The sequence below is a fragment of the Macrotis lagotis genome, chromosome X, assembly GCF_037893015.1.
Source record: "Macrotis lagotis isolate mMagLag1 chromosome X, bilby.v1.9.chrom.fasta, whole genome shotgun sequence".
NCBI classification, from domain to species: Eukaryota; Metazoa; Chordata; class Mammalia; order Peramelemorphia; family Peramelidae; genus Macrotis; species Macrotis lagotis.
The window spans coordinates 392,124,727-392,152,558 of NC_133666.1; the positions used below are offsets into that span (position 1 = coordinate 392,124,727).

At 34.6% G+C, this 27,832-nt stretch overlaps 1 long non-coding RNA gene across 2 annotated transcripts in view; it reads right to left on the minus strand.

Moving 5' to 3' along the window:
• Window positions 1-7,993: 7,993 nt before the first annotated feature.
• LOC141497299 (uncharacterized) overlaps window positions 7,994-27,832 on the minus strand; it is a 43,116-nt gene continuing 23,277 nt past the window's right edge. For both annotated transcript variants that reach the window (XR_012471284.1, XR_012471283.1), the window contains one exon: window positions 7,994-27,418. This is a non-coding gene — a long non-coding RNA (uncharacterized LOC141497299). The remainder of the gene's footprint in view (window positions 27,419-27,832) is intronic.

Sequence of the window (27,832 nt, forward strand, 5' to 3'; positions counted from 1 at the left end):
TTAAAAGAGAAAAGGAAGGAAACTATATCCTCCTAAAAGGTACCATAGACAATAAAGTGATTTCAATACTGAATATATATATGCACCCAATAGGACACATCCATATTCTTAGAGGAGAAGCTGAAAGAACTACAGGAAGACATAGACAGCAAAACTCTACTAGTGGGAGACCTCAATCTCCCACTAACAGATCTAGAGAAATCAAATCATAAAATAAACAAGAAAGACGTTAAAGAGACAAATAGATTCTTAGAAAAACTAGATATGATAGAATTATGGAGGAAATTGAATGGGGATAGAAAGGAATATGCCTTTTTCTCTGCAGTACATGGCACTTATACAAAAATTGACCATGTACTAGGGTATAAAAACCTACTGACCAACTCAGAAAGGCAGAAATAATGAATACATCTTTCTCAGATCACAATACAATAAAAATCATATGCAATATTGGGCCAAGGAGATATAGACCCAGAACTAATTGGAAACTGAATAACTTCATTTTAAGGAATGAGTGGATCAAACAACAAATTATAGAAAGAATTAATTATTTTATCCTAGATAATAACAATAATGAAACAACATAACAAACCCAATGGGATTCACTCAAAGCAGCTGTCAGGGGATATATTGTATCTGTAAATGGTTATATGAATAAAATAAAGAGGAAAACAATTAACTAAATATGCAACTAAAAAATTAGAGAAAGAACAAATTAAAAATCTCCAATTAAACACCAAATTAGAAATTCTAAAAATTAAAGGAGAAATTAATAAAATTGAAAGCAAAAAAACTATTGAATTAATAAAAAAAAACCAAGAGTTGGTTTTATGAAAAAAACAATAAAATTGATAAACCTCTGGTCAATTTGATTTAAAAAAGAAGAAAACCAAATTGCTAGCATCATAAATGAAAAAAGTGAATTCTCCACCATTGAGGAGGAAATTAAAGTAATAATTCAGAATTATTTTGCCCAACTCTATGCCAATAAATTTGACAATCTAAGTGAAATGGATGAATATTTACAAAAATATAAATTACCCAGGTTAAATGAAGAGGATATTAAATACCTAAACAACCTGATCTCAGAAAAAGAAATTCAACAAGCCATCATTGAACTCCCTAAGAAAAAATCTCCAGGGCCTGATGGATTCACAAGTGAATTATACCAAACATTTAAGGAGCAATTGGTTCCAATTTTGTATAAACTCTTTGGAAAAATAGGGGAAGATAAAACTCTGCCTAACTCTTTCTATGAAACCAATATGGTGCTGATACCTAAACCAGAAAGATTTAAAACAGAGAAAGGAAATTATTGACCTATTTCCCTTATGAATATAGATGCAAAAATCTTAAATAAAATCTTAGCAAAATGATTACAACAAATTATCACTAGCATAATACATTTTGACCAAGTAGGACTCATCCCAGGAATGCAGGGTTGGTTCAATATTAGGAAAACTGTTGGTATAATTAATTATATCAACAACAAACCTATCAGAAATTATATGATTATATCAATAGATGCTGAAAAAGCTTTTGAAAAATACAGCACCCATTCCTACTAAAAATTCTAGAGAATATAGGAATAAATGGACTGTTCCTTAGAATAATAAGCAGTATCTATCTGAAACCATCAACAAGCATTATATTCAATGGGGAGAGGCTAGAGGCATTCCCAATAAGATTGGGGTGAAACAAGGATGCCCATTATCACCACTATTATTCAATATCATATTAGAAATGTTAGCTTCAGCAATTAGAGAAGAAAACAAAATTGAAGGAATTAGATTTGGGAAGGAAGAGACTACTGGAAACTATTGGAAACAATTAGCAATTTTAGCAAAGTTGCAGAATATAAAATAAGCCCTCATAAATCCCCAAATTTTCTATATATGACTAGCAAGATACAGCAGGAAGAGCTAGAAAGAGAAATCCCTTTCAAAGTAACCTCAGACAATATAAAATACCTAGGAGTCTATTTGCCAAGACAGACTCAGAAACTTTTTGAAAAAAATTATAAAACACTTCTCATACAAATTAAATCAGATTTAAATAACTGGGCAAACATCAATTGCTCACTGATAGGTAAAGCTAATATAATAAAATGACATTTTTATCAAAACTAAACTACCTGTTTAGTGCCCTACCAATCAAAATTCCAAAAACTTACTTTAATGACTTAGAAAAAGTTGTAAGTAAATTCATATGGAGAAATGAAAAGTCAAGAATTTCCAGGTATTTATGAAAAAATGTGCAAAAGAAAGTGTCTTCACCCTACCTGATCTAAAATTATATTAAGCATCAGTCATCAAAACTGTCTGGTTGGCTAAAAATAGAATGATGGACCAGTGGAACAGACTAGGTGCAATAAGCAGGAAACGATTATAGTAATCTGCTATTTGATAAACCCAAAGAGTCTAGCCATTGGGATAAAAACTTTCTCTTCAATAAAAACTGCTGGGAAAAATTGGAAGTTAGTATGGAAGAAACTTAGATTAGACCAACACCTTATACCCTATACCAAGATACGATACAAATGGATACAAGATTTAGACAGAAAAAACAATACTATAAGCAAACTAGAAGATTAAGGACTGGTTTACCTGTCAGATCTATGGAAGGGGAAGCAGTTTATGACTAAGGAAGAGGTGGAGAACATCACTAAAAACAAACTAGATGATTTTGATTACATTAAATTAAAAAGCTTTTGCACAGACAAAACCACTGTAACCAAGATCAAAAGAAATGTAGTAAACTGGGAAACAATCTTTACAACTAATGATTCTGACAAAGGACTCATTTCTAAAATATACAGAGAACTGAGTCACATTTTTAAAACAAAAAGCCATTCCCCAATTGACAAATGGTCAAAGGATATACAAAGGCAATTTACAGAGGAGGAAATCAAAGTGATTCATAGTCATATGAAAAATTGCTCTAAATCATTACTTATTAGAGAAATGCAAATTAAAGCTTCTCTCAGGTACCACCTCACACCTCTCAGACTGGCCAATATGACCAGAAAGGATAATGATCATTGTTGGAAGGTTTGTGGGAAATCTGGGACACTATTACATTGTTGGACGCATCCAACATTTCTGGAGAGAAATTTGGAACTACAACCAAAGGGCAACAAAAATGTGCATACCCTTTGATCCAGCAATACCGCTACTGGATCTATACCCTGAAGAGATGATGAAAAAATGGTAAAAACATCACTTGTTCAAAAATATTCATAGCACCCAGTATATGTATGTCATGGAACACTATTGTTCTATTAGAAACCAGGAGGGATGGGAATTCAGGGAAGCCTGGAGGGATTTGCATGAACTGATGCTGAGTGAGATGAGCAGAACCAGAAAAATACTATACACCCTAACAGCAACACGAAGGTGATGATCAACCTTGATGGACTCACTCATTCCATCAATGCAACAATCAGGGACAATTTGAGGCTCTCTGCAATGAAGAATACCATCTGTATCCAGAGAAAGAACTGAGGAGTTTGAACAAAAACCAAGGACTATTACTTTTAATTTAGAAAAAAAAACTGATATCCTATTGTCTGATCTTGCTATCTCTTATACTTTATGTTTCTTCCTTAAGGATATGATTTCTCTCATCACATTCAATAAAGATTTTATAAAAAATAATAAAAAAGAACAATGTTCTTTAATTCATTTCATTAAATGTTTTCATTAACTCTGAAAACATAAATTATTTAATTATTTCCAGGTGTATTTCAGTATCATTTTGAACCAAAGCAAGAATGGGCTATAACTAGCATAGTTACCAGGAACATCCACATCACTGAAGATGCAAATCCATAAAGGATCAAAGAAAGAACAAGAAGTAAGTATCATCATTATACCCTTAACACCTTTAAGTCACTAATCTAAACAAAAGTTCTAGATAGATAAACAGATAGATAGATATTTTATATAATTACATTATATATGTTAAACTTAAGCATAAAGTTGGATATGATGAAAGAATTGAATGTCTCGAGAAGCTCAATTCTCAATCATCCTCATCCTTGCATAAATGAACATGTCTTGACATTCCTTTCTCCCACAATTCCTTTAAAGCAGATTTTAATAGGAACTCATTTCAGAATCCATGGGGTGACCAAAATATCTTTGGCTTCATGTTTTAATGTGCATTGTCTAAGTATATAATAAAACATTACTCAAATATAGAAGGGATCTATAAAAAAGTCACAAACACATATCACAATTTTCTAACTTTGTCAATCAGTCTTAGGAAAATACCAGAGACAAAAGGTTAAATGATATTTCCAGACTGGCATAGCTAGCAAGTATCAGAAGTGGGATCTGAAGGGAGTTTACCTTAATCCATGAATGAAGATGTATACATTTTGCCATGCTACATTATACTAACCATAATCAACCACAAAAAAATACATTTTTTCCATTTTTCTTAACTCCTAAAATAATTTAAAATTAATTATTTTACATTTTCCTATACAGATTTTTTCATTTTATTACACTATTCATAAACATGCTTTTTAAATGTCCAAGTGTGTTTATAAATTGGTTTTTTTTCTGTTGAAGATTGATTGGTAAATAATGCAATATAAAAAATTCTATCTTCATATAAATGTTTCCTAAAATTTAATGTTAACAAAAACTTCCAATTATCAGAAATTATAATGAATTTAAATCATCAGCAAAATGATATTCATCCAAAAAGATTAAAAACCTTATGTCTGTTCTGTGAAAAAGATTAAATCTTTGGATATGCCTCTCTAAGTGGTGATATATTATCTTCCCTCAAAACTTGGTAAAAATGATATATTTTCTTCTGTCTTTGTATATCTCTGTAAATTATTTTATTCTTAAATGGACTCTCTAGTGTCTTTTAAGATTGTTTCAGTACTATTATTTTTTCTGTTCTCTTTGTAATCATAAATATTTGTAGCATTCAAAAGGATGAAATCATGGCACATTCTCAAAATCTAATGATAATTTCATTGTCCTCTATCCAGGTATGCTCTTTTTATTCGTTTAAAATGTTATGGTTTGTAAGGAAAAATTCTTCCTAAATAAAAATACAGATGCTTCAGTAATTTCATCATAGCTCTCTGAAATATATTTTAGTTATAAAAATAAATGAAAGAAGCTAGAAATTATAATGCAATTCTTTAATGAATGTATATACATATGTGTCTACTAACCAGATATACTCAGAATTTGTCTTTTATCTAAATATAAAGGAATATATCAAAGATAATTATGTATTTGCATCATCTTAATTTAAATTTCCCATTAAATAATTCTAACAATATCCTTTACAACTTATACTACATAATAAAATAGTACACTGAAGATAAAAAATCTCCCAAATTTTAATTTCTATAATTTAAACAGAGGAGTTAGCCCTTCTAATTGTGAAACTAGACCTTTAAATGAAACAACAAATCTGATAAACTGAATCATAAATTCAGACTTGAGTCATGTAGTTCATCCTGCTCACAGAGTAGAAGAAGAAGATAAGAGATTAAGCAACTTGCCCAAGGTCATAAATGTATTAAGCAGCAGAAGCATGTTTAGTATTTGGGTCCTCATACTTTGCTTTATACAACCCTACCTTTGATTTTCAATTTGAATGATGACTGGTGTCATTACATTCTATTATATCTCATCATGGATGATCACAAAAATATCTTCATGGAGTATATTTCCAATGTCACTAAATATTAACTGAATTATTTCTCCTCTAGCCTCAATATCTAACCCCTAAAAAGTGGGTTGAAAGATGTTTTATCATGTATACTCTCCCTCAAAAGATTTGTGAAAGTAATCTCCTCTCAGCACATGATATGCTTTAATCCAAGACCTTCATTTCCCTAACACTAAATTAGATGTGTGGTAAGTGGTGGTAGAATTGATATTGACTCCAGAATGGACGCCAGGTTCATGTGGAAGGATACATATATAGGTATCTAAGTTTATGCTTCTATCTAAAACTGTGTCTCAGTAACATAAGAGGTAGATTGCTGAACTTGGCTTTAGGAAGATAGAAGTTTGAATCCTAACCTAGAAATCTGTGTTAAATCTGAACAAATTGAGTAATCAATCAACAAGTATTTATTGAGTATGTACTTTGTGTCAGACACTGTGCTAGCAGCTGGGGAGAGATGTACAAAAAAAAAGAAATAATCCCACCTCATAAACAGTTTACATTTCAATGGAGGAGACAATTATATATGCATATATACACATATTTTTATATGTATCATATATTCAAATTTATACACATATATATCTACAGAATAAGGTTAACAAATACAAACATAACCAAAGTAGGTAAATGCAAGGTAGTTTGCAGGGAAGGCATTAGCAGATGGATGAATAAGGAAATATGAAGCTGTGCCTTAAAGAGAGAATGGCTATGAATGGAAATAAGAACTACCTTCTTAAACATGGAGAATGACCAGGGCAAAAGTACAAGAATGGGAGATGTGTTATGTGCAAGGACCAAAGAGGTCAGTTTAGCTAATGGCAAAGTGTAAAAGCAGAAGTGATGAAAAATGCCAAATTGACAGAATAGATTGGGGTCAAATTGTAAATGACTTTAAAAGCTAAATAGAAGAGTTTATATTTTAACCTAAAGACAATAAGAAAATTAGAATAAGAAATTGTAAAGGGAGTTACATGGTCAGAACAGTGTTTAAGGAAAATTAGTAACTCTACCAATTAATACCTGGATATAGGAGTGGTGAAAGGCTTAAGGCAGCAAAATAATTAAGAACAATAAGGAGGCTGTTGAAATACTCTAGGTGAGAGGTGATGAAGACCTGAATTAAGGCAATAGTTATGGGAGTGGAGAAAAGGGGGTAAGATATGAGAGATACTGTATGCTAGATAGAAAAAGGACAATTTAGCAACTGATTGAATGTATAGGTTAAGGACAAAGAAAAGTCCAAAATAATGCCAAGATTATGAACTTGTAAGACTGGTACTATTTTTGTCAGAAAGGGATGAATCTAAAAGAGAAGAGGAATGTGGAGGAATGATGGAATATATTGAATTCAATTTTGGATATGGTAAGCTTAAAATATATCTGGGACGTCCAGTTTGAAATGTCCATTAAGTCACTGGCCATCACTGAATATCAGGAATAGCCTGAGGATAGATGTATAGATCTGAAAATCATCTCCATAGAGATGATAATGTAACTGATAGGCACTGATGAGTTTACCAAGACAGAAAATATGGAGGAAAAAGAGAAGACAGAATGAAACAATGACTTACTCTCTTCAGACATATCATCATTTGTAAACATGGGATAACAATAGTGCACACACACACACAAACTCACACATACAGGTAATAAACTATAATATATAATCCTTAAAGCTCTTTACAAATTTTCACTATTATACATTGATATAGATATAATCATTTATCATATTGGTCATTCAGCAGATTTTGTTGTTGTATATTGTTGATGACCAGCAACTACATAATCAATAATATAATTGAAGCTCACTGAAAGCAGACACTTATATTTTTGTCTTTGTCTTCTAGGCTAGCATAATGCCTGATATAAAAAATATTTATTGATTGGTTTGTTGATTATATTTTCAAACCAGCTGAATACTACTATTTCCCCATTACAGGATTTTTGAAATGAATTTATTTTTTCTAGTCAAATTAAAAAATTATTTTTCAATTATTCAATTTATTTTAGTGACCTATTCTTTCCAACTCTTATCTACATAAATGAACATTGACCACAATGGTAAATCTACATATTGTTTTATGTTGGTTCTTGTAACTTTATTTTAATTTTCTATTTACTCACCAATTTTATAACTTTATGCATTTGCTCTAGGAATATATATATATATATATATATATATATATATGTGTGTGTGTGTGTGTGTATATATATACACATATATATATATATATATAATTCTTATCATGATAAATAAGTTTTTAGAGATTCTGACTGTGACAAAAGGCACCAAAAAAGAAAGGAAAAAATAGAAACTTCAAAGATCATATACAGTGCTCCAGATATATAAAAATCTAACAGAAATATAGAACTAAAAGTCATTTCCCAAAGTGGTCAAAAGATATGAACAAATACTTCTCAAAAGAATTCTCCAAAACAAAATAATAAGACAAATGCAGATCAAAAGAATACTAAGGTTTCACCTCATGCCCAGAAAATATGACAAGAGATGGAGAAGTTATGATAAGCATATAAATATTTTGTTGATCAAGCTATAAATTAGTACAACCATTCTGAAATTAAATTTTTTTATATTCTTTTTGCAAGCATTTATATCTCTCTCTTTCATACTACCCTCCCACCTAAACTATGAAATACAATATATCTTTAGATTAGCAAAACAAATTCCTACATTAAACATGTTCAAAAATATATGTCTCCTTGAAATCATTACTTCTCTAGCAGGAGATGAGTAGTATGTTTGGTCTTCAAGTCTCTGGACTTGTATTCTAAATGAGCATAAAAACATAAAAAAGAATATGAAATATTTAAAAATGAAAGAAATTTTGGAATTATGCAAATAAAGTAACTAAAAGTGCCATGCCCTTTGACATGGAGATTTACTCCTAGGCATATACCCAAAGAAGGAAATAACAACAATAACAGATCTTCACCAAAATATTTATAGCAATACATTTTGTAGTTTAAAAAAACAAAACCTGGAAACAAAGTAGATGTCTATCAACTAGGAAATGCCTAAACAAATCATTCAAACATAATGAAATAAAATTGTACAGAGATGATATGATAAATATAGAAAAGAATGGAGACATTTATATGAATTGATAAAAAATAAAATATGAACATACACAATTACTATAACAATGTAAGCTTAAAAATAATAGTGAATGCTAGAAAATATGGGAAATAAACATGGTTCCAAAGAAGAGATATGAGGAGATATTTGTCCCAACTTCTTTACAGAAGTTAGGTTCCATGAATGTAATATCTTATAAATGTGTTGATTAATTTCAACTAAATTTTTTTCCTTTTTTTCTTCATATTTTTCAAAAAAAATCTGGTTATAGGTGATGGTTCTCTAAGAGGGGAAGAAAAAAAGAATATAGAGGAAATTTAAATGTAAATGATAAAGATATCAATGAAAATTTATTTATATTTAAAATATTCTCAGCCTCAAAGAACCCTGTCACCCTTAGGATCCATAATATGAATGACAATTTCATTATGCAATTGCTCTGATAACTAAAGCTACTCAGATGAGAGCACAAGAGAGATGAGAGGCAGCCACTTAGTTTCAGGCAATTTGATAGCTGATAATAATCAGTCAAAAGGATTATGGTTTGTGGGCAGGACTCAGGAACCTGGATGAAATCAAAATGGTCCTACAGGAACTGGGTCATGGGATAGGCTAGCAATTTGCTGCATTAAGCACAGGGATCCAAGTCAGAGAACTTGGTAAGAGTTAGAAATCCCAGTTTCCACAATCAATGAAAAAGATCAGAGTGGGACAAGTAGCAAAGGTGAATATATACTTAAGCACTAAATTATGATACAGAGATGCTCACACATTGATCTTGCCATCAACTATGTGTTCTACTTCCATGATCAACAATTCTGAAATTCCTTTATCTGATCATAAACTCATACCATACCATCTCTCCTTATGACATTCAGTAAACCTGAATCCACTCTTTGTCTTAATCATAAATTCTGATCCTTCCATTCTATTTTCCCAGGCCATCATTCATCTTCTCACTTTACTTTCCTCCTTTCTTAATCTCAACACTTTAACCAGTTCAACTCTACACTATTCTCAACTTGCTTGCCCTGTCTCTTCTCACACTTAACAAAAACCCAATCATGTATTATTTTCATTATCTACCTCCTCCACTACCATTCACTTGCTATTCAGTGGAACTAGAAAAAAATCATTTAGTTGCACTGATTTTGGCCCCTATAAATTTGTTATCTAATTTAGTTAGATCCTCACTTCAGTAAGATAATACTTCTACTCTTCCTTAATTCATTATCCCCAAAGAGACTTTTCTAAACTTTGTTATAAACTCCACAGTTCTCCTTATCATCCTCTTCTTCTAATCTCTCAACTGAGGATCATAACTCATGCTTTATCAAGACTTCTTCTTTCTCTATATATCAGAATCCCTTGACATCTGGATCCTCTGTTCTTAATTCCGATCTCTAATAATGAGAAAGCCCTTTGATCCAACTCTCTCCCACCTTTTCTATCATCCCTTCTACTATTTGGAAAAGTCTCCTAATTTGTATTCCTGGATCAAATGTTTTCTTACTCCAATCTATTCTCTTCATAGATGTCAAAATGATTCTTCTAAAATACTGACCATGTGCCTCCACCACTCAGCAAATTCCAATAGTTCCCAATTAGCTCTAGAATGAAAAAGAAAGTCTACTTGATATTCAAATCTCCTCTCAACTTGATACCAACTTACTTTTTCAGATTTATCAAATATTACATTCCTTCATGCACTTCCAATAACCTACTTCATCTCCTTTCTTCATGTTTTTTTTAAGATCATTTCCCAACAAGCTGCATTTCTGGACTTCATGCTCTCCAAAATCTCATTTTGCAAAATGAAATCAAATTTGAAACACATCTTAGTAACTTCTGTCCCTAAGATCCCTCTGCAAATATGATTGAAGAGAGTAGAGGGTGAGTATTAGAGAGCTCCTCCCAGATCATCCACCATTTAAGAGGGTGCCTAGGACATTCACCTCATCATTTCATACTGAGGGACTGCAGGACTTCATTACAAATCTAAACCAAGGACATTCCTCCCCTCCTTCCCAACTCAAAGATTTTCAGCTTATTTTTAAGTATTTTCTCCCCCATGATCTTGTCAGTTCCTTGAAGAAAGAGACTATTTACAACTTACTTTGTATCTTTAACCTTCAGCATGATGCCTGGAAAAAAGGTAGGTACTTTATTAGTAATGAATTGGTTATTCTTCATTCCCGAAATGTTTTCACTCCTTATCTTCCTCTTAGAATCCAGAATTTCCTTCAAAATTCAGCTCAAGAAAAACCATCTGGGTGAAGACTTTCATAACTCTACACCTAATTGTATACTCTCCACCAAAAATTGCCTTGTACCTCTTTTGCATATATTTTTATTTATATATGTACATGTTTGCTCAACACCCTCCACATTAATATTTATGATCTTTAAGGGCAGATACTGTGTTGCTTTCATCTCTGTAACCCCCCCCCACCATCTTGACATTTAATACATGCTTGTTGACTAATTTACTAATTAATTGATTCTGGAAGTTATTGTACCTTTTTGCTATTCTCTAAGATCGTTCCCACTTTCATAGGGAGGAATGCTATTTATAGGTAAGAGGTAGGTAGTGTCAACTGAAGCTGTACCTTATTTGGAGATTCCATAATTATTTAATGAACAGCATAACTAGTCAAAGAGGGGAAAAAAGCAAGAGATAGTGAATGCATTGAGGAAGAGCTCAACATGAATAGACCTAGCAATCCACAAATCAAGGACCGTAGGTTTAAAGCTGGAATGGATATCAAGTAATCTGCTCCTAGTTCCTTGTTCTAAAATATTAAGAAATTAAAAATCAGAGAAATTAAGAAACTTATTCAATCAGGGTATGACCACTATCCCAATTCCATAAACTCAGAATATAGCTTGTGTATAGCTAATTATCACAGAAGTGAGTATGAGTCCTCAGAACTGGTATAAGAAGTCCAGATGAGACAACCTGTAGTTTACCCCCATAGAAAATGTAGAACACATAGGAGACCATAAAAAAATCACAACAATTCTTGCTATATTTTTTCCATGGGGTCCTATAATCCCTCCCAGAATCTTAGAGTCACCCTGTGGCTTGCACTCTAAAAAAAGTAATTTGGAAATCAGGAGAAACTTGCTATATTTTTTTCACTGATGGTTACTGTGTAGTCCCTCCATCTTATTTTTTCCTGTTCATTAATTCTCTCATATTCCTTTCACTCTATCCCTCCTCACAAGAGTTTTACTTCTGACCATCCCTTCTGTCAATTTACTCTCACTCCTATCAACATTCTCTTGTCTTATCCTTTTCCCCTACTTCCCTGTAAAATAAATTTCTATTACCATCTGAATGTGTATCTTCTGTAAAAGCTCTTTTCTGTATATTTTATGTTTTCCCATTCTACCTCTTCCTTCCCCCTTCTCCCAGTATATTCCTCTTTGTCAACACCATAATTTTATTTTTAGATATCTCATCATTTTTAATTATCATCACACCCTTTAATTTTTTTTAAATATTACAGATCATAGTCGACTCTTACCTGTAATCTCTATGTATACTATCTAACTGCCCTAATAATGAGAAAGTTCTTAAGAATTACAAGCATCAACCTTTTTAAGATCATTTCCCACCAAGCTGCATTTCTGGACTTCATGCTCTCCAAAATATCATTTTGCAAAATGAATGCAAAAAAAAAGAATGTAAACAGCTTAACCTTCTTGAATGCCTTATGATTTCTCTTTTCTCTTTACCTTTTTCTCCTCTTGAGTCCTCTACTTGAAAATATAATTTCTATTCTTCTCTGGTCTTATTATCAGGAATGCTTGAAAGTTCTCTCTTTAACTGAGTCAAATTTATTTAAAAAAAACTATTCCTCAATTGAGAAATGGGCAAAGTATATGCAAAGGCAATTTACAGATGAGGAACTCAAAGCTATCCATAATCATATAAAAAATTGCTCTAAACCATTATTGATTAGAGAAATGTAAATTAAAGCAGCTATGAGGTACCACCTCACACATATCAGACTGGCCAATATGACTAGAAAGAACAATGATCAATGTTGGAATAGAAGTGGGAAATCCGGGACACTAATACATTGTTGGTAGAGCTGTGAACTCATCCAACCTTTCTGGAGAGCAATTTGGAATTACACCCAAAGGGCAATAAAAATGGGCATATCCTTTGATCCAGTAATACCACTATTGGGTCTATACCCTGAAGAGATCATGAAAAAGGGTAAAAATATCACTTATACAAAAATATTCATAGCAGCTCTGTTTGTGGTGGCAAAGAATTGGAAATTGAGTGAATGTCCATCAATTGGGGAACGGCTGAAAAAATTGTGGTATATGTACATTATGGAGCAATATTGTTCTATTAGAAACCAGGAGGGATGGGAATTCAGAGAAACCTGGAAAGATCTGCATGAACTGATGCTGAGCAAGATCTGCAGAACCAGAAGAACACTGTATACCATAACAGCAACATGGGGTTGATGATCAATCTTAATGGACTTGCTCATTCCATCAGTGCAACAATCAGAAACAATTTTGGGATATCTGTGTTAGAGAATACCATCTGTATCCAGAGAAATAATTGAAGAGTTTGAAGAAAAAAACCAAGACTATTCATTACCTTTAATTTTTTTTAAAAAACTTAGGTAATTTTGCTATCTTTTTTTCCTTATGGATATGATTTCTCTCTCAACACATTTAATCTATGTAAGGGGTTAATAGACAGAGTACATGGCCATGAGGAGTTCATCCTGAGAGTCATGAGACTGGGGACAACAGGAATGTCCATACCAGAGTGCTCTGAACTCAGGAAGGAGCTCTGGCCCTTCTCTCTGTTTGTTCTCTGCCTTTCATCCTTATCTTGTTTAAGATTCTCAGGAAGGAGTTTTGGTCCTTATTCTCTCTGCCTTTCATCCTCATCCTGTTAAAGCCAGGATACACACCTTTTGTGGCATGCCCATTACTCTTTCACAGTGCCTGGAGATGAGGGATACTGATAACAGGGACTAGGCTTATATATACCCTTACTCAACTATGTGAGTTAGAGATGTAGAGATGTAGAGATGTAGTGTCCTGTTAATAAAACCTGTTACATATCTCTCCTGGTTGAACTCTCACTATTGAACATGCAGGTCCTGTCTGGCGGCACCACAATGACCTTGGAAAAAAGGTATGACCTGACTGCCCAAAAGGAAAAGTCAAAGGACTTTTCAAATCTAGATCAATGTATAGCATGGAAACAATGTAAAGACTATTAGACTGCCTTCTGTGGGGGGGGTTGGGGGAGGGAAGGAAGATTAGGGAAAAATTATAAAATTCAAAAATAAATAAATAAAAGGGAAAAGAAGAAAATTCTCTTTCATTAAATAGCCATTTTTTTACCCTGAGATTATACTCTGTTTTGCTGGATGGGTGATTCTTAGTTTTAATCCTAGTTACTCTGCCCTCTGGAATATCACATTCCAAGCCTTCCAATACTTTAATGTAGAATGTGCTCAATTTTGTGTTATCCTCACTATGACTTCTAGCTGCTTACAATATTTTCCCCTTCACCTGGGAGCTCTGAAATTTGGCCATAATATTCTTGGGAGTCTTTATTTTGGAATCTCTTTCAGGATTGGTAGATTCTTTCAATCTATTTTACCCTCATCTAGGATTTCAGGGCAGTTTTTCTTGCTTATTCTTGAAATATGATATCTAGGTTGTTTTTTAATCATGATTTTCAAGTATTCCAATAATTCTTGAATCACCTCATTGCAATCTGTTTCATAAGTCAATTGTTTTTCCAATAAACTTTCATAAATGATTTCATTTTGTTATTTTGCTTTATGTACCTTGATGTTTCATTAAGTCATTAGTTTCCACTTGCCCAAATATAATTTTTAAAGAATCATTTCCTTCAGTGAGCTTTTGTGCCTCCTCTTCCATTTGGTTAATTCTGCTTTTTAAGGAGTTCTCTTCAATGGATTTTTGTGCCCCTTTTATCATTTGGTTTATTGCTTTTTTAAGGTGTTATTTTATTCAGTGTTTTTTGTGCCTCCTTTAACAAATTAACTTTTTTTATAGTTTTCTTGTTTCATTTTCATTTCGTTTCTCAGTTTTTTCTCTACCTCTCTTATTTGATTTTTAAAATTCTTTTTGAGTTCTTCTAGGAATTCTTTTGGGAGCTGAGATTAATTCACATTTTTTGAGACTTTGATTGTAAATGTTTTGATTTTCTTGTCTTCTTCTGAGTTAGTATTTTAATTTTCCCCTATGATCACAGGAAATTTTTTGTTGGTTGTTTGTTCTTCCAGTCTATTTCTTGAAGTTTGACTTTACATTAAATATGGACTCTGCTTCCAGGTGAAAGGGGCACCATTCCAAGTTTCAGATTTTTTTTGCTGTTTTCAGAACTAGTTGTGGGGGTATGTAAGTTCTTACTTCTTCCAAGATGTATGCTCTGATTCTAAAGTTCCTATTCTCAATCTAATAGGAACTCACAGTCTAATAAGTTTTGTTCAACAAACAAAAAAAATGGTATAAGCAGCTATTAACAGAATAAATTGAGAATAGTCTCAGCTAAAATTAGGGAGGACTAGAAAAGGTGTCTTGAAGAAGGCAGGACTTTAGCTGAAACATAAATAATCATTATTCTACTGGTTTTTGTTCTGGTGGGTTAGTGACTACAAGTACTCTTTTCTCCCTAGAACTGTGACCTGGGCCCCCACTTCACTGTGGACACAGGCTCTGGTGCTAATGATCCTCCTCAACCTGGGACAATGACCTGGCCCCATGTATAGATAGTGCAACAGAGTCCCACATCCAGTGCCAGCAAAGAAATGCCTGTAATTTCCTTCTGATCAGTTGTCCAACCCTCTTACCATCTGTGGGCAGAGAACTCCAGTCACCCCCCAAGACCTGCTGCTGACTTTCTGGGGCACATCCTATACTAGACTGCATTCCACTTTCACCTCACCGTGATGCACCTTTTCTATCAATTTTCTAAATTTTCATGGTCTAGAAAAGTATTTCATTCTGCCCTTTTCCTGGTTCTTATTCTCCAGAACTCATTTTGAGGTGTTAATTTCTTTTTAGGTTTTTGCTAGGCAAATGGGGTTAAGTGGCTTGCCCAAGGCCACGCAGCAAGGTAATTATTAAATGTCTGAGGCCAGATTTGAACTCAGGTACTCCTGACTCCAGGGTCAGTGCTCTATCCACTGCGCCACCTAGCCACCCTTTGAGGTATTATTTTTAAATTGTTTGGAAGGGAATTTTGGGAAAGGTGAGGCGAGCCCCTGTTTATACTTCTCCATCTTGGCTCTACCCTCTACCCCAGGCATTGATTTTCAATGAATTTGTACCATATATATTTTAGATATAGCCTAAATTTTTTCCCCATAACATAAGGATGACACACCAGATAATTCAGTCCAATATTCTGCATCTTGCAGCAGTCCTGAAAGAGGATTAAAAGGAAATTTGATTTGGAGTAAGGAGACCTTACTCTGCCATTTACTTGCATGTTTGACTTTAGACAAGTCACTTAACTTTTTGGCCTCAGTTTCCTCATAGGCAAAATTAAGTAAGTACACCTTATAGCTCTACATTTATGACACTGTGATCATAGGCAAATGATTAAAAGGCACTGTATATAGTCTTGGACATGTCTAACTGCTCCCTAATATAATTAGCCCATGGATATGCCTAAGCCCTTTTAGACTCACTTTGTATTTTCAACAAAAGGAACCTCTCAGAGAAACAAATTCCATATATTTATTCTCTATTATTATACTGTCTGGTACTTATGGAAATGTTATTAACCTATCTACCACAAAAGACTAATATTTAATCTAATTATTTTTCTCAAAAAATGTGAGAACACAAAGACATTTTAGAACTATTAATTGGATATACACCCTATTCATTTCTCAGGTAATGTTTATTATTGTTGTTGAAAATGGTGAGATCTTATATAAGATTAACATATAACTTGCTAGACTGTATTTAGAGTTAATTAGTTGGCTTCAAAGTGTTTACATTGTAAAATTCATTATTTTTTAGTTTATACTACCTGACCCAGTCCTTATACTAAAAATAAAAAATAAATCTTTGATGTTTCCCTTTTCAATCCAATTTTTTTGAAATAAAGGTAAAAGTCTAAGGATATTTCTCTACCTTCAGCTATAAGTGCTGATGATGGGGTCTGGAGAAATAGTCAATGACAGGTCAAACTGAATGATAGAAAGTAGCAATACACTGCTAAGAAGGGGTGGGGGGGGTTGGGGGAGGAGGAAGACCTCACTTGTTTTTGTGTCATGTTTGATAGCCAGTTGGGCAAATATAGAAAGTATTGGTTGACAAGAATATATTATTATGTGAAAGCCATTAGAGCTGAAAGGAGGAAAATGTATACTTGAAAAAGGAAAAACTATTAATTGAACAGCTGACAAAGTCAGTGCAGTGTTAGCAATGGATATGTTCAGAAAAAGTACTGTCAGCAAAGTTATATAATCATTATGAAACGTTGGGGATTAGTCTTGATGATTTGATGACATATCACATCCCTTGCAGACTTCACCTCCCAAGCAAACATTCAATTTTCCTGAAGGTTAAGATGACCTGTGTCTGATGACTACGATAGAAAACAAGACTATGGGACTGTCAGTTGACAACTGACCACACAATTCTTATCTGTTATAGGAAAAATTCACTGAGGATACAGACAAGCAATATAGTATTAAGAGATTATTCAAAGGAGCAGAGTGTTTGATCTAACAGACCTATTTTTCAGGGAGGAAATTTATTAAAGCTTCATTATCAACAATAATAATAGCATTAAATATTTTTTGAATACCAATTTTGTTCAGGCCATTTTTTAGGAACTAGTTACATAAAAAGATATGAAATAATTGCTACTGTATACTATACATATCTTTATATGGATAGTCAAACAACGACAGTAAATGTCAATCAGTTATTCAATCAGCATTTATTAAGCTCCTTCTGAATGCCAGGTACTTCACTAAGCACCATGGATACAAAGGGGGGAAAAATAGTTCCTATTTTCAATCTAATAAGTTTTGTTCAACAAACAAAAAAATGGCATAAGCAGCTATTAACAGAATAAATTGAGAATAGCCTCAGGTAAAATAAGGGAAGACTAGAAAAGGTGTCTTGAAGAGGGCAGGACTTTAGCTGAAACCTAAAGAAACTAGGGAAACTAGGAGGAAGAGATAAGCAGAGAGTTCCAGGAACAGAGGACACCTTCGCTCAGTGTGAAGATGGAGTGTTCTATTGGAGGAATGGCAAAGAGGCCAGTATCAGCAAATTGCAGAATGGAGGGATAGAGGGGTTGGGGAGGGGGAGTTGGAGAGAAAACCAAAGTATAAGAAGATTAAAACAGATTAGGAAGCATTTTATATTTGATCCTGGCGGCAATCGGAACACACTGGAATTTAGTGCCTTATTTCTGATTCAATGATAGAACAAAAATGAAGTACTTGTATCTTAATATTTAACAAAGGACATTTACTTTACCCTAATTAAAAAAGTGAGCAGTTAGGTGGTGCAATGGATAATGTGCATGGTCTAAAGTCAGGAAGTTTCATCTTCCTGTGTTCTATTCTGGCTTCAGACACTTTTAAGCTATATGACCCTGAGTAAATTACTTAACCATTTTTGCCTCAATTCCTCATCTATAAAATGAGCTGGAAAAGGAAATGGCAAACCATTCCCCTTTGCCTAGAAAAGCCCTAAATAGGATCCTGAAGAGACAGACACACCTAAATAGGGTCCTGAAGAGACAGACACACACAAAAATAGGAGCACTTAACTTCTCTAATCAATAGCCAACTCATCTCCATCTGAAAACACACCTGACTCTAGGGCTGGTGCTCTATCATAATAGGTAATTAATGTAGTCTCAAGCACTCACCAGTCAAAGAGACAATGACTACATGTGGCTAGGACCGTTTATGCCCCTAGACCAGAAAAACTGTATGATGAAACAGGCCAGTAGGGTTGCATGGGTGGAGGAATCTGTGTCAGGGTCATTGGTTCTATAACATACCACACCTTGGTGGCAAGATACAAATGAGCTAAAGCATTGGTGTCAAACAGATAAAAACAAGGACCATTAATCTGTACAAAATAATCCCTATGTCTACATATTGTTTTAGTTTTAAAGGAGAATATAATTAATGTTTCATTATATTTTTATTTATTTTGTTATATATTTCCCAATTACCTTTAAATCTGATTCTAGTCATACTCAGAAGCATAGTGGACTGCATGCAGCCCAAGGGTAGTGTGTTTGACACCTATGTTCTAGTATCCTTTCACTATTTAGGGAAGTAGTAGGAGGGGAAAAAGAAGAAAGGAAGAAAAAACAAATAGAAACAAAATATGAATGTGGAATCTAGACCTTCCTTCCCCACTTTGCAATTTGGTTTTAAGATATAGTCCAGGAGTTCCATTTGAATCTTTATGGGCTTTATTAAAGTCTGGTTTTCCAGAGTTCTACTTCAAGAAATCATACATGAAACTATATGGAATAAAAGAGTTAATTGTCTTCAGATACCTACTAGCAATTAAATTCCAGGAAAGTCACTAGACCCCCATTTGCCTTAGTTTCTTCACCTACAAAATGAACTAAAGAGGAAAAAATGACAAACTTCTTTAGTATCTTTGCCAAGAAAACCCCAGATATGGTCAGGAAAAGTCAGATATGACTAAATAACAATAGGAGTGATTGAATTTCTCCTGTAATCATTTCAGTTTTCTGTGGGGCCCAACCATAGTTAGCTCTTTCTCCAGGTAGAGAGTCATTGTCCTCCCTTAGGGAGTAGGGTTAGGAAAAGCCAATCCAGAGCCAATTCCTCAGTCGGATTTTTTCTCCAGTATCATAGCTTCTAGATCAGAGATCTAACAGGTTCCCTGGTTCCCTAGGAATCTACCACCTCTAGGAAAGTTAGGAAGAAAGGAGTCTAGTTGGTCTTCATACTTCCAGTCTCAGTGGGTTCCTAGCTGGGGTCCCTCAGTCCTACTCCCACCAGCAAAGATACCTAAACAGCCATTAGTTCCACTGGCTGCCCTCAAAAGTTGAAGAGTTCTTTCTTTCTTTTTTTTAGATCTTTGCAAGGCAATGGGGTCAAGTGGCTTGCCCAAGGCCACACAGCAAGGTAATTATTAAGTATCTGAGGCCAGATTTGAACTCAGGTACTCCTGACTCCAGGGTCGATGCTCTATCCACTGCACCACCTAGCTTCCCAAGTTCTTTCTTTTGCTGCTGAATATAGACAATTTACTTTCTGAATGATTATACTGGCAGTCCAACTTTTGCTACATCATCAACAATCTTGTTCTTAGCACTTTCATTACCCTCCTGGGCAGCCTCTTCCACCACCTACCAATCTAATCCATCTGTTTGAATTGCTGACCATCCCATAGAGAGGGCTCCCCATGATCAGGAGAACTTTAGCCACAAAGTGTCAAAGAGTATTCTTCCATCAAGACATACCACAAGCCTCCATATTTGCTAGGGACTACCTCCAACTTAATCACACTGTAAGTAATGAAGTCATCTATCTCTCATGCCAACCTGCAAAGGCTATGTCAAATATTGTAGGCAGGACTCTAGTCTCTTCTTTCATGTTAAGATATTGGGAAAAAATTAAGTCATAAGTCACTCAACATTTAACAAAGTAAATTTACTTTCCCCTACTACAGCAAGGATATGCAACAAGGATACAATGGCAATTCCCTTCTTGGTACATGGCTAGCCTCATCTCCATCTGCAAAGGTATTTGGCTTGTTAATCATCAGGATATGATGACTCATTGGTCTTGGGCACCCATCAAATCCAAGAAGCAGTGACTATATGCTGCTGGAACTTTTTATATTCCCAAATCAAAAAACTGCATTAAAGAAGTTGGACCCAATCTGGCTGCATGGGGAAAGAATCTGAGTCAGGAAATGTGGAGAATGAAATGGAGTAGACTGAGATTGGAAATATAAAGACCAACTAGACTCATTTCTTCCTGACTTGCCTATTACAGTTAAAGGCATCACCATCCTCCTGGTCACCAGGACCATAAAAAGGGTGATAGCTATGTCTGAGGAGAGAAGTGTATATATGAGAGATGCTATAAAGTAGAAACAACGGAACTTGATAATCAAGTGGATATTGATGGGGAGGGGGTCAAAGACATTGAGGAGTCAAGGATGAAACCTAGGTTATGAGCCCACATGACTAGGAGGGTGATGATACTTTCAACAGTAATAGGGAAGTTAGAAAGAAGGGAGAATTGTGAGAAGGGGAAGAATTAAATTTTGGACGTGTCTATCACTAAGTTATCTATGGAACAAGCTGTTCAAGATTTTTTTAATTAGAATTTGAAAGAGAGAAGCAGCTAGGTGGTGCAGTGGATAGTGCACCGGCCCTGGAGTCAGGAGGACTGGAGTTCAAATTTTACCTCAGACACCTATTACCTGTGTGATCTTGAACAAGTACTTAACCCCATTGTCTGGTGGGGGGGGAAGAATTTGAAAGAGAGAGTGGGGCTAGAAAAATAGATCCTAGAATTATCTGCAGAGATGAAAACTGAAAACAGGGGATCTGATAAGATAATCAAGTGACAGTTTAGAGAGAAAAGAAAATAAGATTGAAGACAAAACCTTCAGGGTTCCCATGTTTAGCAGATGTAATTTGAATGAAGATCCAGTAAAGTAGCCAGGAAGTGGTCAGATAAATAGAAAAACTAAGAGAGAACATCATGAAAACCTGGAGAGAAGAGAATATAAAGAAGAGTGTGATTGACATGGGGAAAAGGCTGCCCTAAAAAGTCAAGAGGATTAAAAAATTAAGAAAAAGTAATTAGATTCGTCAATTAAGAGACAATTAGTAACTTTGGAGAGAGGAATTTTGCTTCACTGATCATATCAGAAGCCAAACTGAAGAGTTAAGAAAAGAATTAGAGGAAAGGAAGTGATGGCACCAATTGTGAATGTCCTTCTCAAGGAGTTTAGTTACAAAAAAAAATAAATGTAGGACTTTCAGGCAAGCATTCCTAATTTAAAAAAAAAGACCAGAACTATGTAGAAACTTTGAAGTGCAAACATGGGAGATAAGAGAAACCTAAAAAGGTAAACATAAAGGAGCAATCATAAGGACTAATAAAGGATAAATTGTTTGGAGATGACATATCTGTCCCCTGAATACCCTATCATCATCAAGGGTCATGGAGGGATAATAATTAGACATGAGAGCCTAGGAATGATTCCATTATATTTTGATGGTCTTAAAGGAAGAATGGAAAAAGAAGAAAAAAACACTATACAGGGGAACTAAGAGGACATAATCAGAGTATTCAAATAGAAGCCTACACAAAGGAAGAAGAAAGGGAAGGGGAATGGGTGACACTTGAATTATCTTCATTTGAGTCTATAAAAGAAGAAAAGAATGAATGAATTCATATACCCAGAAATATATTTCACTCAACAAGTAAATGGAAGAAAAGGGAAGAAGGGAGAGGGAAGAATAAGAGGAAGGCTAGATTAAGGGAAAGAATAGTCCTAAGCAAAATAAACTCTAAGAAAGTACAAAAATATTTATAGATTTTTTTTGCAGTGGTAAAGAATTAAAAACTGATGAGGTGTCCACCAATTGATCTCATAGTTGTTCAACTGGGTCTGACTCTTCATGATTGCATTTGGAGTTTTTGTTGCAAAGACACTGAAATAGTCTGCCATTTCTTCTCCAGATCATTTTACAGATGATGAAACTGAGGCAAATAGTGAATTGTCCAAGGTCAGATAGCTATTAAGTACCTGAGACCAGATTTGAACTAAGGTTTTCCTGACTCAAGGTCTGGCACTCCATTCACATGTGCCAACTAGTTGCCCTTGAAAACTCTCCTCCATCTCCCTTTTCTGCATTTACACTGGCTGTACCCCATGTCTGGGATGTACTCTCTCAACTATGACTTTTAAAAAATCCTATTTTTCTTCAAAGTTCTGCTCAGAAGTTGCCTTCTACATGAAGCCTTTCCTGATTCCCTCAGTTGCTAGTTTTTTTTTTTCCCACAAAATCACCTTGTATATCTATCATTATATTCCTATATGTGTGCATATGATCTTTATGATCTTTTCTGGCTTGATTGCAAATTCCTTGGAAACATGGATTGTATCATTTTTGTCTTTGTTTTATCTCCAGCACCTAACACAGTCAGCTAAAATCCAACTTCTATATGAAGCCTTTATTAATGCCTCTTAATTCTAGAGCCTTCTCTTTGTTGATTATTTCCTACTTATCCTGTGTACAGCTTGTTTGCACTTAGTTGCTTGCATGTTGTTATCCCCATTAGATTATGTGCTTCCTGAAGGAGGGAGTTGTCTTTTGCCTTTCTTCATACCCCCAACTTTTAGCACAGTTCCTTAAACATATGCTTAATAAATCTTCATTCCCTTACTGCTAAACAATAATATATGTTTAGGAACAGTTAAGAACAGTGAATAGAACACTGAGCTGGGGGCAAGGAGGATGGGAGTTTGAATCTAACCTCAGAAAGAATCTAACCTACTAACTGTGTAACCTTGGGCAAGTCACTTAACCCTGACTGCCTCATATCCAGGGTCATCTCCAGCTGCCTTGATTCATATATGGCCATGGGACCCAGATGTCTATGGAGGAGAAAACGACCCCCTCTTTTAAATTCAACCCATGTGTTTGTCATGGCATCACCTCCCTGATGTCATGATCTTCATCAAGAATGAAGGCTGAACATCATCATCATCATCAATATGTGCTTAATAAATACCTAGAAAATAATTGACCTAAAATTTCATCAATGGGAATAATCCCCCTACCACTGTAGAATGCAGCTGTGGCTGAAAAATTCTTTACCTGGAAGGCAATATGATGATGTCCTTCTAAACTTCAATAGACTGGTCCTTGGAAAACATATACATATATATATATATGTATATATATATATATATACATCAGTAGAAGTTTACTTAAAAATATGCATATATCACTAGAAGTTTACTTAAAAAAATCTATATTTGACTTTCTGCATCTTCTCTACTTATCCCTTCAAGTTAGCATTGCAAATCTTTCCTCTTTCACAGAACTTCTAGAAAAAGCTGCCTACACTTTCTCTTTTCTCATTACTTCACAGACTTTTGCAATCTAACTTCTCACTGCATTTCTCATTTAAAGCTGTTCTCTCCAACCTTAGCAATCATCTCCTAATTGCCAAAGTCAATGGCTTCATCCTCTTTTGATTTGTCTGAAGCATTTGACATTGTTAAACCACATCCTTAATTTCTCTGGGTTTTTGTAATATTATTCTCTCCTGGTTTTCCTCTTAGTCATTTGGACACTCTTTTTCAGACTCTTTAGAAGATCTTCATATGTGTCCTGACTAATATCAATGAGTGTACCCCAGGACTCTGTCCTATGTATTAAAACTTTACTCTCTCAATGATCTCATCTACTCCCATGGGTTTAAGCATCATCTCTATGCAAATGACTCCAAAACATATATCTAATCCTAACCTCTCTCCTGATTTCTGTTTCTATATCACCACATCATCAATTGCCTATTGAACATCTCCAACTGGAACTTTCCTAAGTATCCTAAACTCAACAAAATAGGCAAAGGATAGAGAGAGCCTAGAGTCAGGAAGGTCTGAATGAACATTTATTAGCTGTGTGACCTTAGCAAGTTACTTAACCTCTGTTTGCCCAAGTTTCCTCAATTATAAAATGGGAATAATAATAGCATCTACTTCTCAAGGTGATTGTGAGATCATAGTTGTAAAGTACTTCATATAGTGTATGGCAAATAGTTGTTCCTATTCTTCAACTGTTTTCTGTTCTTTCTGGTTCTCTTGACTCAGTCTGGGGTTTTCTTGTCAAGGATACTGGAGTGGTTTGCCATTTTCTTCTCCAACTCATTTCACAGATGAGGAAAATGAAGCAAACAGGGTTGTGTCTGGCCCAGAGTCATACAACAAGTAAGTCTCTGGGGTCAGGTCTTCCTGATCTATCTTGTGGTATTGAAAAAAGATTCAAGTTTCTGGGTAATTTAATGATTTTATTAATATTGTCAGCATTTTAATAAAAAGGATGGTTATTTGGCAGTCTCTTATGTCAAAGACTAAAAATCATGGTTATCAGGTTCACAGATTTATGTTTTTTTAAAAAGTAGGCATTTCTAAAGGGGGGAGAACCAACTAGATTTGGTTAACATATAAATGAAAAAATGAAAATTATGATGAAGACTTGGACCTGAACTTTGACTACATTTATGTCTTAAGTTACCTCAGGCAATCTATTCAAAGAATTTATCCCCACCCAAACCTGACTGCAACACAAGGGCTGCCCCACCTGGAAAATTAGCTCAACATTCAGAGACTAGTTTAGTTAAAATAAGGATAAAAGAAAAAGGGGAAATCTGAATCTCCCCAAATCATTTCTATCTACTACACTACCTAGATGTCCACCAATATAAAGTTTAGCTTTTATTATTAGCTATTATATCCAAAACAATTCATTGTCCTCCCCCCCTTCTCTTTTCTGATTTTTATTGAAGGCACTGCCATCTTTCCAGTCTCCCAGGTCTTCTCCCTGGGCCCTTAAATCCAATCAGTTACAAAAACTTATCAATTCAGGAGCTTGATTAGTTGGGAGGACCTGAGTTCCAATTAGAAGAACCTGAGTTCAAATCCAGACTCATACACTTAATTACCTAGCTGTGTGTCCTTGGGCAAGTCACTTAACCCCCATTTCCTTGCAAAAAAATTATCAATTCTCCCTAGATCATATCTCTCATGTCTCTTCTCTCCACTCACAGAACAACTACACTAGTTCAGACTTTCATCACTTCTCCCCACGTTATTCCTTTAGTCTCCTAACTTGTCTCCCTGCCTCTAGTCTCTTTCTTCTCTAATCCATTCTCCATTTACTATTGATGCACAGGTCTTAAAGGGTATAACCAACTCTGTCACTCTCCTCCTCAAGTTCTAGTGTTTTTGTATTAACTCCTTGATCAAATATCATCTTCTCCACTTGATATCAAAAGCAAAGTCCTTTACCATTGACCCCAGATTACCTTTGCTGTAATCTTACACATCACTCTCCTCAATACATTCTATCTTCCAGTCAGATTGGCTCACTCCCTCTTTCCCATGCAGACAGTCCATCTCAAATCTCTATACTTTGGCATAAACTATGCCCTATGCTTGTAATGTACTTCCTCTTTAACTCTGACTTATAAAATCCCTAAAGAAATTAGGCCCTTTTACTTGAACTGACTCTTTAAGCTCCCATCACAGTGCTCTGGGAAAAATTATTTAAAGTCTGGACTTGGTTCATTTCTAGGGTGTTTTCAGAAAGGAAGTGGTAGAAAAGTATTGAGTGTATATGCTTTATCAAGTATAGAAGAACTATTTCATCTACCCAAAAGAAATGTGTAGTACAAAGACTCACAAATAAAGATAAAATACTTAAAACAAGATAAGAATGACTTTTAACTACTGATACCCTAATCTGGAAGATTGAGATTTAAATCATCAAAATATAAAACATTTTATAAGACCCCTAAAGAAACATTTTTCATTTTTGTCTTGACTTTGTGCTATCCAAATAATTTTCTCCTGAGACATATTTTCTATTCATTTCTTCTTCCCTCCTATTTGATTCTCTGCCTGCATGGCTTTGGCTCCTCCTACTCATGAAACTGGATCAGAAACTGGACATGTGCTCTTGACAATAGACATTGTAGAATACAAAAAACTTCCCTGTCATCATCAAGCAGCTCAGACCAAGGGAAGTAGCATCTCTACACCTCCTGAATGTACAAAATTACCTCTAAGATAAGTCACATACATATTGAGGATTGCTATTCCATCAACTATACTGAAGAAAGAAATAAAAGAGGCAGTCAGGGGTTCAAGGCCCCCAGCTCAGGTTTGCCTATACAAGTGATTTTAGCTGCTACATACTTGAAATTTATCAGGGTTTTTTTCCTGAAGTAGGTGAAGGATGCCAATCCTATTTCCTATCTCTCTAGAGACATACTTAAATAATCCTTATGTATCTTCATGTGAGAGAGAGAAAAAGAGACAGAACCAAACAGAGAGAGGCAGAGGACCCACTGAGTCATTTAACATTCCTGCTCAGTGATAAATAATGGGATTGCTTTGTCATCCTGCATTACCTGGATGCATCAGTCATGAGCTTTTTCACCCAAAGCAGTCATAATGTAGGCTCAGAACACATGGTTTAAATTCTCAATTCCAATCCCTGGTACATTTTAGCAAAATGTTTTATTTTGTTTTATGTTATTGTCTTAAAACCAACTACTAGTACCTTTGCCTTTCTATCTGCAAAAACCTTGCATTTATTTTTTATGTGTAAGCAGCTGGTGGTCCAGGGGAAGTGGGCAGGCAAAACTGTCGATCATACTCCCAGTCAACAGACATATTGAGTATGGTTCATGGGATCTGCTTCCCTCATGCACTGCTCTTTCATCAGGGATGCAGCTTTCTTAGCAGCTCACTTCTGTCTTTGACAGACAAAGTTTGTGCTTCAAAACCCAGCATGACAAATGGCACTAACTGAAAAAAAACAGAGGTGAAAGGAATATGATTAAGTGTGCCCTTCAAAATCTGTTGTTCTTACAGCTCATGATTTACTATGGATTTTGAATCTTTTATCAGGCTTCAATAATAACTCCCCACTTTGTTTAATTGTTCTAAATAAGCCCCTGAGTTCACTCTAAAACAGTAATTTCATTTCTTTAAAACAAAGAACACTCTCTTCTACTTTATTTCTATAAACAACAACCAAGCCATAATACAACTTTGAATTTCTATTTAAATATTTTATTATCTTTCTGCTAATGTCCAGCAGAGTTCACTGTGGAAGACAGTTGGAATGAGGAGTATCCTTGCCCTTTGGATGAATTGAATTTCATTTCCACCCTACCCGGGGCTGGTTGAATATGACCTTATCTACAAATTTCTATTTCC